Source organism: Eulemur rufifrons, chromosome 1 (genome assembly GCF_041146395.1).
Source record: "Eulemur rufifrons isolate Redbay chromosome 1, OSU_ERuf_1, whole genome shotgun sequence".
NCBI lineage: Eukaryota > Metazoa > Chordata > Mammalia > Primates > Lemuridae > Eulemur > Eulemur rufifrons.
Window position 1 is genome coordinate 76,032,841 of NC_090983.1, and position 13,001 is coordinate 76,045,841.

Below are 13,001 nucleotides of genomic sequence, written 5' to 3' on the forward strand. Positions count from 1 at the left end.
ATGGGAGTCTACAGGCGGTAAGCTTTAAAAAGGCATTCTAGGAACACCGCCGGAGACTCCTTAGGTCTCTGTATGGTTTTGTTTACCATAGACAAATTAGTTGGCCTGTTAGTAGCGGCCTGTATGCCCCCAAGCAGAGTCTGGCTATACTGATCGAGAGCCCCCTTACCTTGCTCCTTGTTTGGGTCCCACTTTGAGTGCATGGAGGGGAGACATGTTGTATATAACCAGGATCCGTGGAGTTGCCCATCAGGGCCAGGGTTTGTCTTAACAGCTTTTCTGTGTATATGTTTTTTTATATATCATCTTTTTTTTCTATTCCCTGTTTTATGCCTGTCTAAACATTTACTCTATTTTAAGGGCCGTACCTAGCTGCACCTGGCCCAGGAACTGTTTTACTTGCTAGCGAAGAAGGCCTCTATAGTTAACAGGGTCCTCAGTGCTACGGCCCCCATCAGTATTGTTTTTACTGATGCCCAGTTTCTCTCTCTTTGACGCCGTTCCTTCTCCAGGGCCATGTCCCCATAGAGAGCTGTGAACTCTGCCCAGCTCCCACTGCTGTGAATCCAGTCGGCCGGCCATGTCTCTGGGTAGGCCACCATCCACTCCTGCACTTGTCCCACTAGTGGCTCTATCTCCCTGTTGACACTCTAAGCACATAGTGCAGCCCCAAAGACGAAGAAGGCCACAAGGCGGCCCCAATTGGGCCCCCCCTGGAAAAGCTCATTGGCCACCTGGGTGAAGCATTGCTGGGCTGAGCTGGGGGTCACATGCAGCTGAGCCACCAGACCAGAGAAGGTACGCTGGAAGCGGGACTCGAACTCATCTCCAGCTGCCCACATGGGTTGGTGCATCGGGTCAGCTGCTGGGCCCTTCTCTGGGCCAGTTTTACAGACATAACCCTTCTGTCTCAGGTTATAGCCTATAAAGTCTGCCACCAAAGCTCGTGTGTCTGGGGCTGAGGCTGGGGTCGTCATCTGTACAAATGAATGGATATAATTAAAAAGCATACAAATGATCACCCTGAAAGTTTCTGGAAGTTTTTCAAAAAAACATTAAGTGGCATACAATTCTTACATGACCCTGACTGACCCATTTTGAGGAAAAAAGGGAATAATCTTTAGATCTCAGGAATCCTTGGTCCCAGCCCGTCGCCTGGTGGCTACCTTACAGAGGCCAGGAACCTGATCCCGTGTTTCTGAAAAACAAGGACTATCAAGGACAAAAGTCTAAAAAGGGTAACCAAGAAAGAGTTTTAAAAAGGAGGACCGAGCCTATCATAGTCTAGTATAGCAGCATCAACAGAACCTGTTCCATTCTCTTAGGAGCTATGCCATAAAGTCTTATACCAAACACCAGGGCCAAAAAGCCTGGTAGCAAGTAGACTAAACCTATCATGAAAAAAGTAAAATCAAGGAAAGGCTACAGGAAGCCACAGAATTCACAGCGGTACCAGAGCAGGTGTCGGCAGCTTCTGGAGACTCCTCAAGAACACTCGCCCATACTTGGTGGATACTAGTTGCTGTTGAGAAACCAACAAAGGCACTCCTTGACCCTGTTCTGTGGTTAACAAACATAACTGGCAATCTGGGCAATAAGCTGGGCTAAAAGAATACCAGTGACTCAGCGCCGCCGGGAGGTGGTTCCCCCCTTGGATAGAGGGCAGTTTTTACAATGAATTCTTTATAACCCATAGGTAACAGACTGGGACAGCAACAGAGAGAAGGAGAAATTAGTAGATTTACTGGCTAGGAGGAGAAGGAGACAAATGAGAGTTGTTGCTAAGTGAAACAGGCGCCGACGAGGCGGCAACCGGCAAAATTCTTTTTGTTTTTCACAGTTCCTTTTTGTTACAATAAGAGCAACACTTTATCAGGTTTCAGTTTAAACTTATCCGGCACAGGGATTTTGAGCACGATTTGCTGTACACTCTTTCAAGCTATAAAGTTTTTTACAATGACAAGACACAGAGACACAGAGACAGATTTTCACATAGGGTGGGGTGTACTTTCAGGTGTCCGCCTGGCTGCTCCCCTCTCGCGGAGATTTAGGCGCCTCTTGGCTGAAGGTGCTCCCGTATAAAGCCCGGGCAGGTCACCGCTCTTTCCAGAGGGTGAGTCACCGTTATGCCATATGACGTTGCCACAGAACCGCAGGTTAGGACCCACTCAAACCCTGTAGCTAATCAGCCGTGGGGCTATAACATTCTCACATCTCTCATCCAGGTGACAGTCCGGAGGGGAGACAAGACAACAACACTATTTGTGATTGTGTTACTCAGACGGAGGTGGGACTCTAAAAGAAAATATACTAGCATCTAGACAACAATTAACATAAAACAAATCAACCATGAGCATTCAAACCAACATGAAACAAAATCCTAAAGTTTTCAGAAAAACCATACTATCCGGCAGGGTGCCAAATAGTTGCTGACTCGGCCTCGCGGCCAAAACAGCGTTCCAAGCCCGAAAACAATGACCAAAACCCCGAGTGACGTCTCACTCCTTGGGGCTTATTCCTGGGATCTTAACTGCATCCAGCTTTCCCAAGGAACACCAGAATGGGCCCACCAAAGACAGACAAACCAAACACTCACTGGTGTAAGTCCAGAACACTCCTTCAAGGAAATTGGTTAATTTTGAGGTGTTGATGGCTGGAGCGTGGTCTGGCTGTTGCCTGGGGCTGAGGAACCTCTCTCAGGAGCTCTCCCCTAGGCTAGGCACTGGACCCCACACCAGATCCCAGGCACCAGTGGTCACCAAGCGCCCTGTGTAACGGTCATCTCGCTGGGGCCTCCAAATGTTATGGTCTGAGATGCGAGAAATGACCACCTAAAGACCGAATTGAGCCAAATTAGGAGTCTCTATTAGCTGGCCAGCGACCACCCCTGTTCTGGGATAGCCCAGAGACAGAGAATGGCCCCGATCTTAAAGTGGGCAGGGGTTATATACCTTCACCACTAACAATACTAACAATACACATACAGCTCAGAACATGTTGATTACAATAATTCATAAGCAAGCAAACTTACAGAAGCAAATAGCAACCATTAAATCAAGGAACATTTCTTTGAGGAACATCCAAGGAACATTTTTTCCAAAGAACAGTACAATGTAACTATACACACCTAGTGATTTTAAACAATCACAAGTTAATCACTTTATTTTTTTTTTTTCTGTTATTTATGTATTTTTCTCTCAGCTCATAGGTCATGGGCCTATGAATCACACAACAGCAGTGAGCCTGTACACAAGATGACTTCACTGTGGCTCACAGAGCTATAGTGACTACTGTGCCTCATCACATATACCAGTATCATGCTGAAAGTAGTGTTAAAAAATAAGGTGATTGCACGTGCGCCAGGTTTGTAGCCAAATTTACAAAATGGCAAGAATAAAGGAGCAACAAGGCCTTCTGACAGCAGGCTGCACAGTGCTGATGTCTGCAGCGCCAGGGGCTCTGCACAGCCAATCCCTGGGAAAGAGAATGGTAGGGTCTGATGTTAGCAGCGGTGGAGCAGCCCCTAGGGAAGCCTGTACGGATAACACAATAATAACTGCAGGGTGTGCACCAGAGGTTACGTGGCTGTTAGCTGCATGTGAGAAATCAATTAGGTAGGCCACAGTGAAGTTTAAACTGGAAAAGGAGTTGTTTGATATTTCAGTACATAAATTCACTAGAAAACTAGAAGTTGAGGAAGTAAGGAAAAATGCTATTTAGGATTCTGAGGAGGAACTGAGGCAAATGTTGAGACAAAGATACTTACTATTTATGTAAAAAGGAATTTTGGGAACATTGTTTTTTAAAATAGTAAAATGATGGGCTAGGAATGAGAAAACAACACAGAATGGAAACTAAATTTTCTTCTTTCTCTGAGGGCTGTCTGGTTTTCAGAAGCACAATTCTTGAACGAGAATTTCTCTCATCTGGTCTTGGGCAAGGTCAAGAAGTGGTTTTGAGAATAGTTGCCAAGCAGTAGCCTTTCTTCTGAAAGCTTACGGATCAACGGCACTGGAGTCAGGAAATGTGGATTTGACTTTATAGCTCCTGCTTGCTTTGGTTTCTATTTCTTCATCTGTAAAGAAAAGAACTTCTAATTTTCAGTTTTAAGTATAAACAATGCACCTAAAACCACATAAAATCACCCAGCACTGATTTTTATTTGAAAACAATATGGGCCGGGCGCGGTGGCTCACGCCTGTAATCCTAGCTCTCTGGGAGGCCGAGGTGGGCGGATCGTTTGAGCTCAGGAGTTCGAGACCAGCCTGAGCAAGAGCGAGACCCCACCTCTACTAAAAATAGAAAGAAATTATATGGACAGCTAAAAATATATATAGAAAAAATTAGCCGGGCATGGTGGCGCATGCCTGTAGTCCCAGCTACTCGGGAGGCTGAGACAGGAGGATCGCTTGAGCCCAGGAGTTTGAGGTTGCTGTGAACTAGGCTGACGCCACGGCACTCACTCTAGCCTGGGCAACAGAGTGAGACTCTGTCTCAAAAAAAAAAAAAAAAAAGAAAACAATATGCATTAAAAACATAATGGATTTCTAATTATTAATAATTTAATTTTTCCATGTTAGTAAAAACAAATCCAACCTACAAGAAAAGTCAAAAGAATAGTTCAACTAATATATGTAAACTCTAATTGTTAACATTTTGCCATATTGATCTCCCCTTCACTCTATTGCTTCATCCTAAAATACCTGAGCATGTATCTCCTAAGAACGAGAACATTCATCTACATAACCACATACACTAAAACATTCAGGAAATTTAACACTGATTTAATTCTGTTATCTGATATTCATTTCACATTCAGCTTTCCCCCATTATTATAATAATGTCCTCTGTAACTGTTTTTATTGTTTCTTTGTACTTTTAAATTCTGTTTTTGTTTTTTATTTCAAGATGCAATCAAGGATCATATGGCCCATTTATTGGTTCTCCAGTATTTTAAAATTAATAATATTGATGTTTTAAGACTCCGGGACTAGTATCTCTCAAATTGGATTCATCAAATTACTTCCTTATGATTAGAGTCTAGTTAAATATTTTGGGCAGGTCTACTAATTAGATGGTATGTGTTCAGTCCGTCAATGAAGGTAAGCAGCATCAGTTTGTACCATTACTGAGGAGGTCGAATGATCACTTAATTAAGGTGGTGTCTGCCAGATTTCTCAATGATAAAAATACGATTTTTCTTTTTGTAAATTGTAAGCCATCCGTGGTGATCCTAACACACTGTTTTTATAAAAATGTTATCACAGAGTTCCTTAAAAGATAATTTTTAAAAGCCTAGAGTCTCTGACATAATATATGCAGTTTACTTCTTAACTCTAGACACAGGCTTCTTAAAATACTCAGCACGAAGCATGCCAGTTTACACATACTGTCTGCTGTGCTCACTGCCATCACCCTAATCCAATAAACACAATGCTCCTAACCCCAAACCGTATGATTTGGTTTCATTTTGTTTTGTTTCTCTTGACACACCTCGGGAACACTCTAGAAATGCCAAGGCACCCTTTTTCTTGCAAGGAGGTATTAGACACGGGAATAAAAATATTTTCTGCAGACGGGGTGAGATCTTTAGAAGATTTCCCTTTCTAAAATAAATACATGTGTGGGTTCTTGAATATTTATTTATTTATTTTCAATGATAATTCAAAGAGTTGATGGTAGAGGTGAGGGAAGCTGGCAGCTGTAGTTCTATGTCAAGTTCCTTTGAGGTGGGTATCGCAGTGCTCATAACTCAGAAGCGTAACTTTCCCAGCCCCACCTCCTTTAAGGACGTGAAACTGGAGTGTGTTTTATTAATGTATCTCTGTGACCACCAGTGGTCCCACGAATGTCAACACTATCCCCCATCTCACTCTCTCTCTCTTTCTCAGACATACACACACACACTCTCACACACACAAACACAATCATTAAAAAATAAGGCGACCCACATCATTCCTACATTTTGGTAACTTATTTTTTCTGCTCATCCATGTCAGTAGCCTGCAACTCTGCCTCAATCTCTTATTCTTCAAAAGCCCATCTGGCCTGTCACTAGTGATTTGCCAAATGCTTCCATCTCTCTTTGCTTCTTGTCACTACTCTATTAAGCAAACTGATAATCACTCAAATGCATATCCAAGAGTAAATTTTATATTTATTTTTATACTTGAAATAATATAATCTTCCTTATTTATCAGTGGATTACATGGTAAAGCAAATTTGAGTATATGAATATTAAAACTGGAAAAATTAATGAGTGAATAATTCTTTGCTTTAGCAAGTATCTCTCAAATTAATCCACTTCTCTCCATCTCCACTTCCACCACTTCTTTTCAAGCTTCTGTGACATCTCACTTAAGCCACAGTAGTCTGCTTCTACAGTCTCTTCTCCATAGTACACAAGAATATCTTTTTGAAATCAAATCTAAGTGTCTAAAATCCATTTCTCTTTATCAACCTTAAAGCACTTTAACGGACTTCCATATTTTGAAATAAAAATGGAAATGAAACTCTTCAATATGGCCTTAAATTCCAACATGCTAGAATTCTGCTTACCCTCCCTAGCCTTACCTTTTACTATCTGTCCTGCATACCTTCTTTCTGTTTTTGAGTAGGTAGTGCACTTTCTGCTACAGGGATTTTATATATGTTATTTCATCTTCTGAAATATGCCCCATTCCCTCCTGCCTCCTATTGTCATCTGAAATGATTTCTAAAATTGCTTATTTTTTAATGAATACATACCCAAGATTTTAACTAATTAATCAATGAAGGAACTAGTAAGATATAATTGGTTCAAAAGAGATTCCAGGCCGGGCGCGGTGGCTCACGCCTGTAATCCTAGCACTCTGGGAGGCCGAGGTGGGCGGATCGTTTGAGCTCAGGAGTTCAAGACCAGCCTGAGCAAGAGCGAGACCCCATCTCTACTAAAAATAGAAAGAAATTATATGGACAGCTAAAAATATATATAGAAAAAATTAGCCGGGCATGGTGGCGCATGCCTATAGTCCCAGCTACTCGGGAGGCTGAGGCAGAAGGATTGCTTTGAGCCCAGGAGTTTGAGGTTGCTGTGAGCTAGGCTGACGCCATGGCACTCACGCTAGCCTGGGCAACAGAGTGAGACTCTGTCTCAAAAAAAAAAAAAACAAACAAAAAAAAAAAAAAGAGATTCCAAAGAAGACATTATATACATACATACACAGAGAATACAAAGAATTGCAAGAGTGTATTGTATACATATATACATATGTGTGCATTGTGTGTGCATATGGAGAGAGAGAGAATAAGTGGCAATGAGGAATGCTAAAATAAATTTAAAGTAGATTTAAAACTGATCAATATCCACAGGGTATTGATCAATATCTACAGGGCAACAATCAATACATTCCACTGGACAAAATATATGCATTTCTATGGACAGGAATTATTTGCATTATTGTTTTCTGTAAGTTACTAAATTGTAAAAGGACTCTGGCACAATGACAGGTCAAATGGACTGGAATGATGCATTGTTATGACACCCAATGATCTTTCATGCCCATTTCAAAGTCCTTCACAATTTTTCCTGACCAACTCCCCCATCACGATCATAAAAATCTCAAAAATTAACTCTTGAAGTAATAAGATGAAGACATTAAAGTTACTAACGCCATAAATTAAATTCTTTCTGGAAGTTTTCATAAGGGATCTCAGATGAGACTTTTTAAAACACGCATAACTGAATCTCCAAGTGTAAGGAAACCTAAGCCAAAGAAACTCCACCAGATTTAACCAGCGATTATCTGTAAATGCTGGTGAATTTCTCCCTTTACAACATCCCCACAATTTGAGAATATTCATGGCCTGCCTTTAAATGACTTTCCTTAATCCCTATTAGGCTGAAACCCAGTAAACCAGGTACCAGATCAGTTTCCCTAGAAGGATTTTGTCGGCATTGGCTCCAAATGTAAACCGATCTTTTTTTCCTTAAGAGTGTCTTGCCCTACCTAATTAAATGAGATAATTCTCCAATAAACACTTCAGATAAGGCCTTGGTTGTACAATGGATGCCCCCAATTATGTGCTGGTAAATAAATGGAGGACAGATTCTTATTGAATCTAAATAAATATTGCCAAAGTAATAAAAAGGAAGAAGATGTAGTAAGAAGCTCTAGATTCTGGGGGTCAGTGGGAATCAGATATAGTTTTACAATATTTTATTTTAGCTTATGAATGCATAATTGTGGGCTCAAGATGACTTAAATAGAAAGAGAAATGGATTCCTTCTGTGTCCAGAAAAGTATAACATTAAAATAACATCCAGGCCGGGCGCGGTGGCTCATGCCTGTAATCCTAGCACTCTGGGAGGCCGAGGCGGGTGGATCGCTCGAGGTCAGGAGTTCGAGACCAGCCTGAGCAAGAGCGAGACCCCGTCTCTACTAAAAATAGAAAGACATTATATGGACAACTAAAAATCTATATAGAAAAAATTAGCCGGGCATAGTGGCGCATGCCTGTAGTCCCAGCTACTCGGGAGGCTGAGGCAGTAGGATCGCTTAAGCCGAGGAGTCTGAGGTTGCTGTGAGCTAAGCTGACGCCACGGCACTCACTCTAGCCTGGGCAACAAAGTGAGACTCTGTCTCAACAAAAAAAAAAAAAATAAATAAAAAAAAAAAAAATAACATCCAGCATACTCCAGACGAATAATCGCAATAAAATGTCCTCCATCAGTTCAGTCAGTCTTAGGTAATTTGATTCCCCGTCTGCTGGATCTTGGGTTATCACTCTGTTTTCACAAAGCTGTCTACTTCTGGACTAAAATGAGTTCTGCAAATCCTGACTCAGTCCACTGATACAGTATGAAAGTTTTATAACTGAAGTCAGCTCAAAAACCTATATATGAGCATTTAGTTTTTTGAAGTTTCAGAAATGTAAATTGCCAGGTACAGTAGTTTTCCACAAGTTTCTGAGACTGTCCTTGTTTGAAAAAACAAACTCTAACCTAAACTTTTGTCAGAGACTTCATGCAAACACTAAAACAAAAATCTCATGTTAGACCTGCAGTCCCTAACCCCAGGGTGGTGGACCATTACTGATCTGTGGCCTGTTAGGAACCAAGCCACACCGCAGGAGGTGAGCAGTGGATGAACAAACAAAACTTCATTTCTATTTGCAGCCACTCCCCATTGCTCACATCACCACATGAGCTCCGCCTGCTGTCAGAGCAGCAGCAGCATTAGATTCTCATAGGAGCCGGAACCCTACTGGAAACTGTGCAATGCCTGGGATCTAGGTTGTGTGCTCCTTATGCAAATATAGATTATTGGTAGCAGAGAGGTTTGACTGCAAAATAGATGTAATGAGCTTGAATCATCCCAAAACTATCCCCCGTCTTCCCCCACGAGGTCTGTGGAAAAATTATCCTCAATGAAACCAATCCCTGGTGCCAAAATTTTGGGGACTGCTATTTTAGAAATCAGAGACCTGATGGCTGCAGTTTATTTGTTAGTGTCATCTAAAATATCAAATGGAGCTGGGCATGGTGGCTCCCACCTATAATCCTAGCACCTTGGGAGGCCAAAGGGAGAGAATCACTTGAGACCAGGAGTCCAAGACCACCAGCCTGGGCAACGTAGCGAGAACCCATCTCTTAAAAAAAGAAAATTAGCTGGGTGTTGTGGCACATGCCTGTAGCCCCAGCTACTCGGGAGGCTGAGGCAGGAGGATCGCTTCAGCCCAGGAGTTTGTGGCTGCAGTGAGCTATGATGGGCCAGTGCACTCCAGTCTGGGTGACAGAGTGAACCTGTCTCAAGAACCCCAAAAAAACAAAATAAAAAAAATAAAATAAATGAAATATCAAAATGGAGGAGAGAACAATTCTCTTTCAAGGTATGGAATATTTGGTAATGGGTTTAACAAATCTCCAGGTAATTCCTATGAAGCATATAATTTGTGAAATATGTATATTAGTAACAATTCACCTATCAAATTTAACATAAGGCAGATGGTTTGTCTCTTCTGACATGACAGCTCTTTCCACACGATATTTACACAATAGCAGCACAACAAATAAATTTCTTTATTTCTAGAATTTCTCTTTTTTTTTTTTTTTAAGAAGAAAGAACAAATACTTTATAATTTTCTAGTGGGTTCTGGAAAATTTCAAAATAGTTTTAGGTGTCTATGCTGACTATAATAAAATAAATTTTATTTTTTTCCATATATAAGATCTGATTTGGGAAAGATAAACTCAAAATATTTCTAAGAAGAGATTTAGGCATTTATAGGATCACTGATGCCTACAGAAAATACTTGGCTATATATTTAATCATAGGGACAAGAAACATTTAAAAATAAACATGGAAGGTATGATTATGATTATGAAGAACTGTAGAGATTTCATGAATGAAGGAATTTTTTTCTTTTCCCTTAATAGCCAAGGGTATACTTAAGCCAATATAAAGCACAGTAAATGTATTCTGGTAAGACATGGAAACGTTGCTTTTCAGACAGACCAGGCAAAGTCGGTAAAGAATAACATTTTATGTTGTAGTTAAAGGCATGAATTAGCAAAACAAGTAGGTAAGCCTAATGAGATTAAATGAACTTTGCCAAAATTTAAAACACTTTTCCTTACTTCTTTACAGACTTAGGTGTTAGATACTAGGGTAAATAAAATGTACTTTCCAAGTACATTTCTCCTTCATTAGGTTCTTCATATTCTGACATTTTACTTGAGGACAGTGATTCTTGCTCAGGGTCTGAGAGATCAAAACTGTTTTTCAAACAATACCAACATGTTATTTATGTCAACAGGCAGCACATTCATCACTGTTATTTACAAATGATTGCGTGAAAACATTTTAATAAGTTTTCAGTTTTAATTTCTAATAAGTTAAATATTGAAAATTTTATTTCCCTCCCATAAAGAAAACCTCTTTAGCATCCATAAAAAGTTTTATGAATTTTGGTTCAGAGACAAAAACAATTTGCTAACTGCTGGTTTAGGACAAAGCTACTTTTTTTCTTTGAAAAATAAAAGCACACACACAGTTTTACTTCGTAGTCACTGTTGCTCTTAGGATAGCTTCAAACACTTACATTATTACTTTTAGGCAAAGTAACTAACTTCTATTTCTGCAGAGTAATTAGGGCTTGGGCACCTGTGAACTGTCTAGCTAACAGCAGCAGGTTAGTAGCCTAGCAGAGCTCATAGGTACACACATTATGTCCTTCTGCAGCTACACACATCTGGCTCTCACCTTCTTAAAGTGTCAAATATGAACACTTTTATTATCATGGCCAAAAGCTATAGCCTCTTTATAGCACATAAAAATAAAAATCAAATATACATATAAATTTAAAATATGTTTAGAGATCAATGTTTCCATATTCTACCTTACATAGGCATTATTTGGGTATTTAAGTAATTTAGAAAAAAAAAAAGAGAGAGAGAGAGAGAGACTCAGTAAATCAACTTAGCTGGGTGTATCTGAACAGCAATATTTGCAATTCACTGAAAGCAATGCAATGAACGAAGTTATTTCTGTTAACTTTATTATATGTGCAAGTGCCAGAAACCAAGAGTCACAAAACCTGGTGCAACCCTAAGGCCAATGTCATTGATCAGGGCTGGCTCCAAAGTTCGAGCTCAAGAGAAAAATTACTTAGGATCATATCATTGTTTTACCACTTAGCTTAGAGATAGTGATGCCTACATTTTCCAATCTATAGTTGTGATTATTAAAAATTAAATGAGTTAATTTTATAAAATTGCTTAGAACAGAATTTGACCCATAGTAAATGGCAGTGCATGGCTGACTTGGTTGGGTAAAGTAAGTTTGGAAAGGGGATTTTTCAAGGTAGCTTTTTTGTAAAAAATAAAAATTATATATACTGTACATAATCATTGGAAAGCATTTGTAAAATGCAAGAGTATATATAAAAAAGAATGTAAAGAGTATTTACTTACAATCTTACTGCCTTTACATAACCATTCCTAATATGCCAGCACTTACTCTTCCAGTCTGTGCCAATATTATTACTATTATTTTGCTTGTTAACAAAGCTATTGTTAGAGAATTCCAAGTCCATTTATTTAATAAAGGGAAGAGTTGGGAAAAAGTACTTAGCTATTTAGTTAATATTTAATTCTTGGCATTTTCATTAGAGTTTCCAATATTTCAAATGAGAGAAACTGACTTTGCTTCCCAAGCATTCTTTAGAGCATAAGGGCAAACAATCTGTCTTTTGAGTATTGATTTATTATTTCACTGTTGTAATTACCTTGGCTGTATAGAGTTTATACCTCTTTACACTGAAACACAACCCCACACACATTTTATTTTCTCCCTTATGCATTTTAGAATTGTTTTGTTAATGTCCACAAAATAGTAACATTAAGATTTTAATTTTTGTGTCATTGGACTCATAAATCTTGAGAAGAAGAATTGCAACTTCATATATTTAAGATTTAGATTAAATTAATAATTTAAGATTTAAGATTTAATCTGGATTCTATTTAATAGAAAATATACTTGGTATTTTATAAAACATCACTTTGTAAAATATATTGATCCTACACTTTGTTTGAATTATTGTCCAAATAATTGTGTTCTTTATTAATTTTACTATTTCAATTGTATTTTTTTCTTGCTATTTATTACCACCTCAGTAGTTATTGTTGAAGTGGAGAAAAATTATTGAAAAAAATGCACAGTACATTTTGATTGTTCTCTTTAGTATTTCTACATCTTATTTATATATAGTATTTGTTTCTGTGACTAGAATTTCCAAAACAATATCTAAAAACTATGTTGATATAATAAAACTGTTTAATTGTTCTTGGCTTTAGAGTTTCACCAATAAGTATGAGGTAGACTGTGGATTTTACAACAAAAACAGAATTAAACCTAGTATTACATAACATATTTTTTAACAAGAATGAATGTTGAAATTTATATTTTAAGCATATATTAATGTGTTTTTGTGTGTCTATGTAGCATATAAGCATAATTAAT

At 39.0% G+C, this 13,001-nt stretch overlaps 1 pseudogene; it reads right to left on the reverse strand.

The window, feature by feature from the left end:
• Window positions 1-395: 395 nt before the first annotated feature.
• LOC138386502 (bcl-2-like protein 2 pseudogene) lies at window positions 396-977 on the reverse strand (annotated as a pseudogene).
• Between the last annotated feature and the right edge of the window lie 12,024 nt (window positions 978-13,001).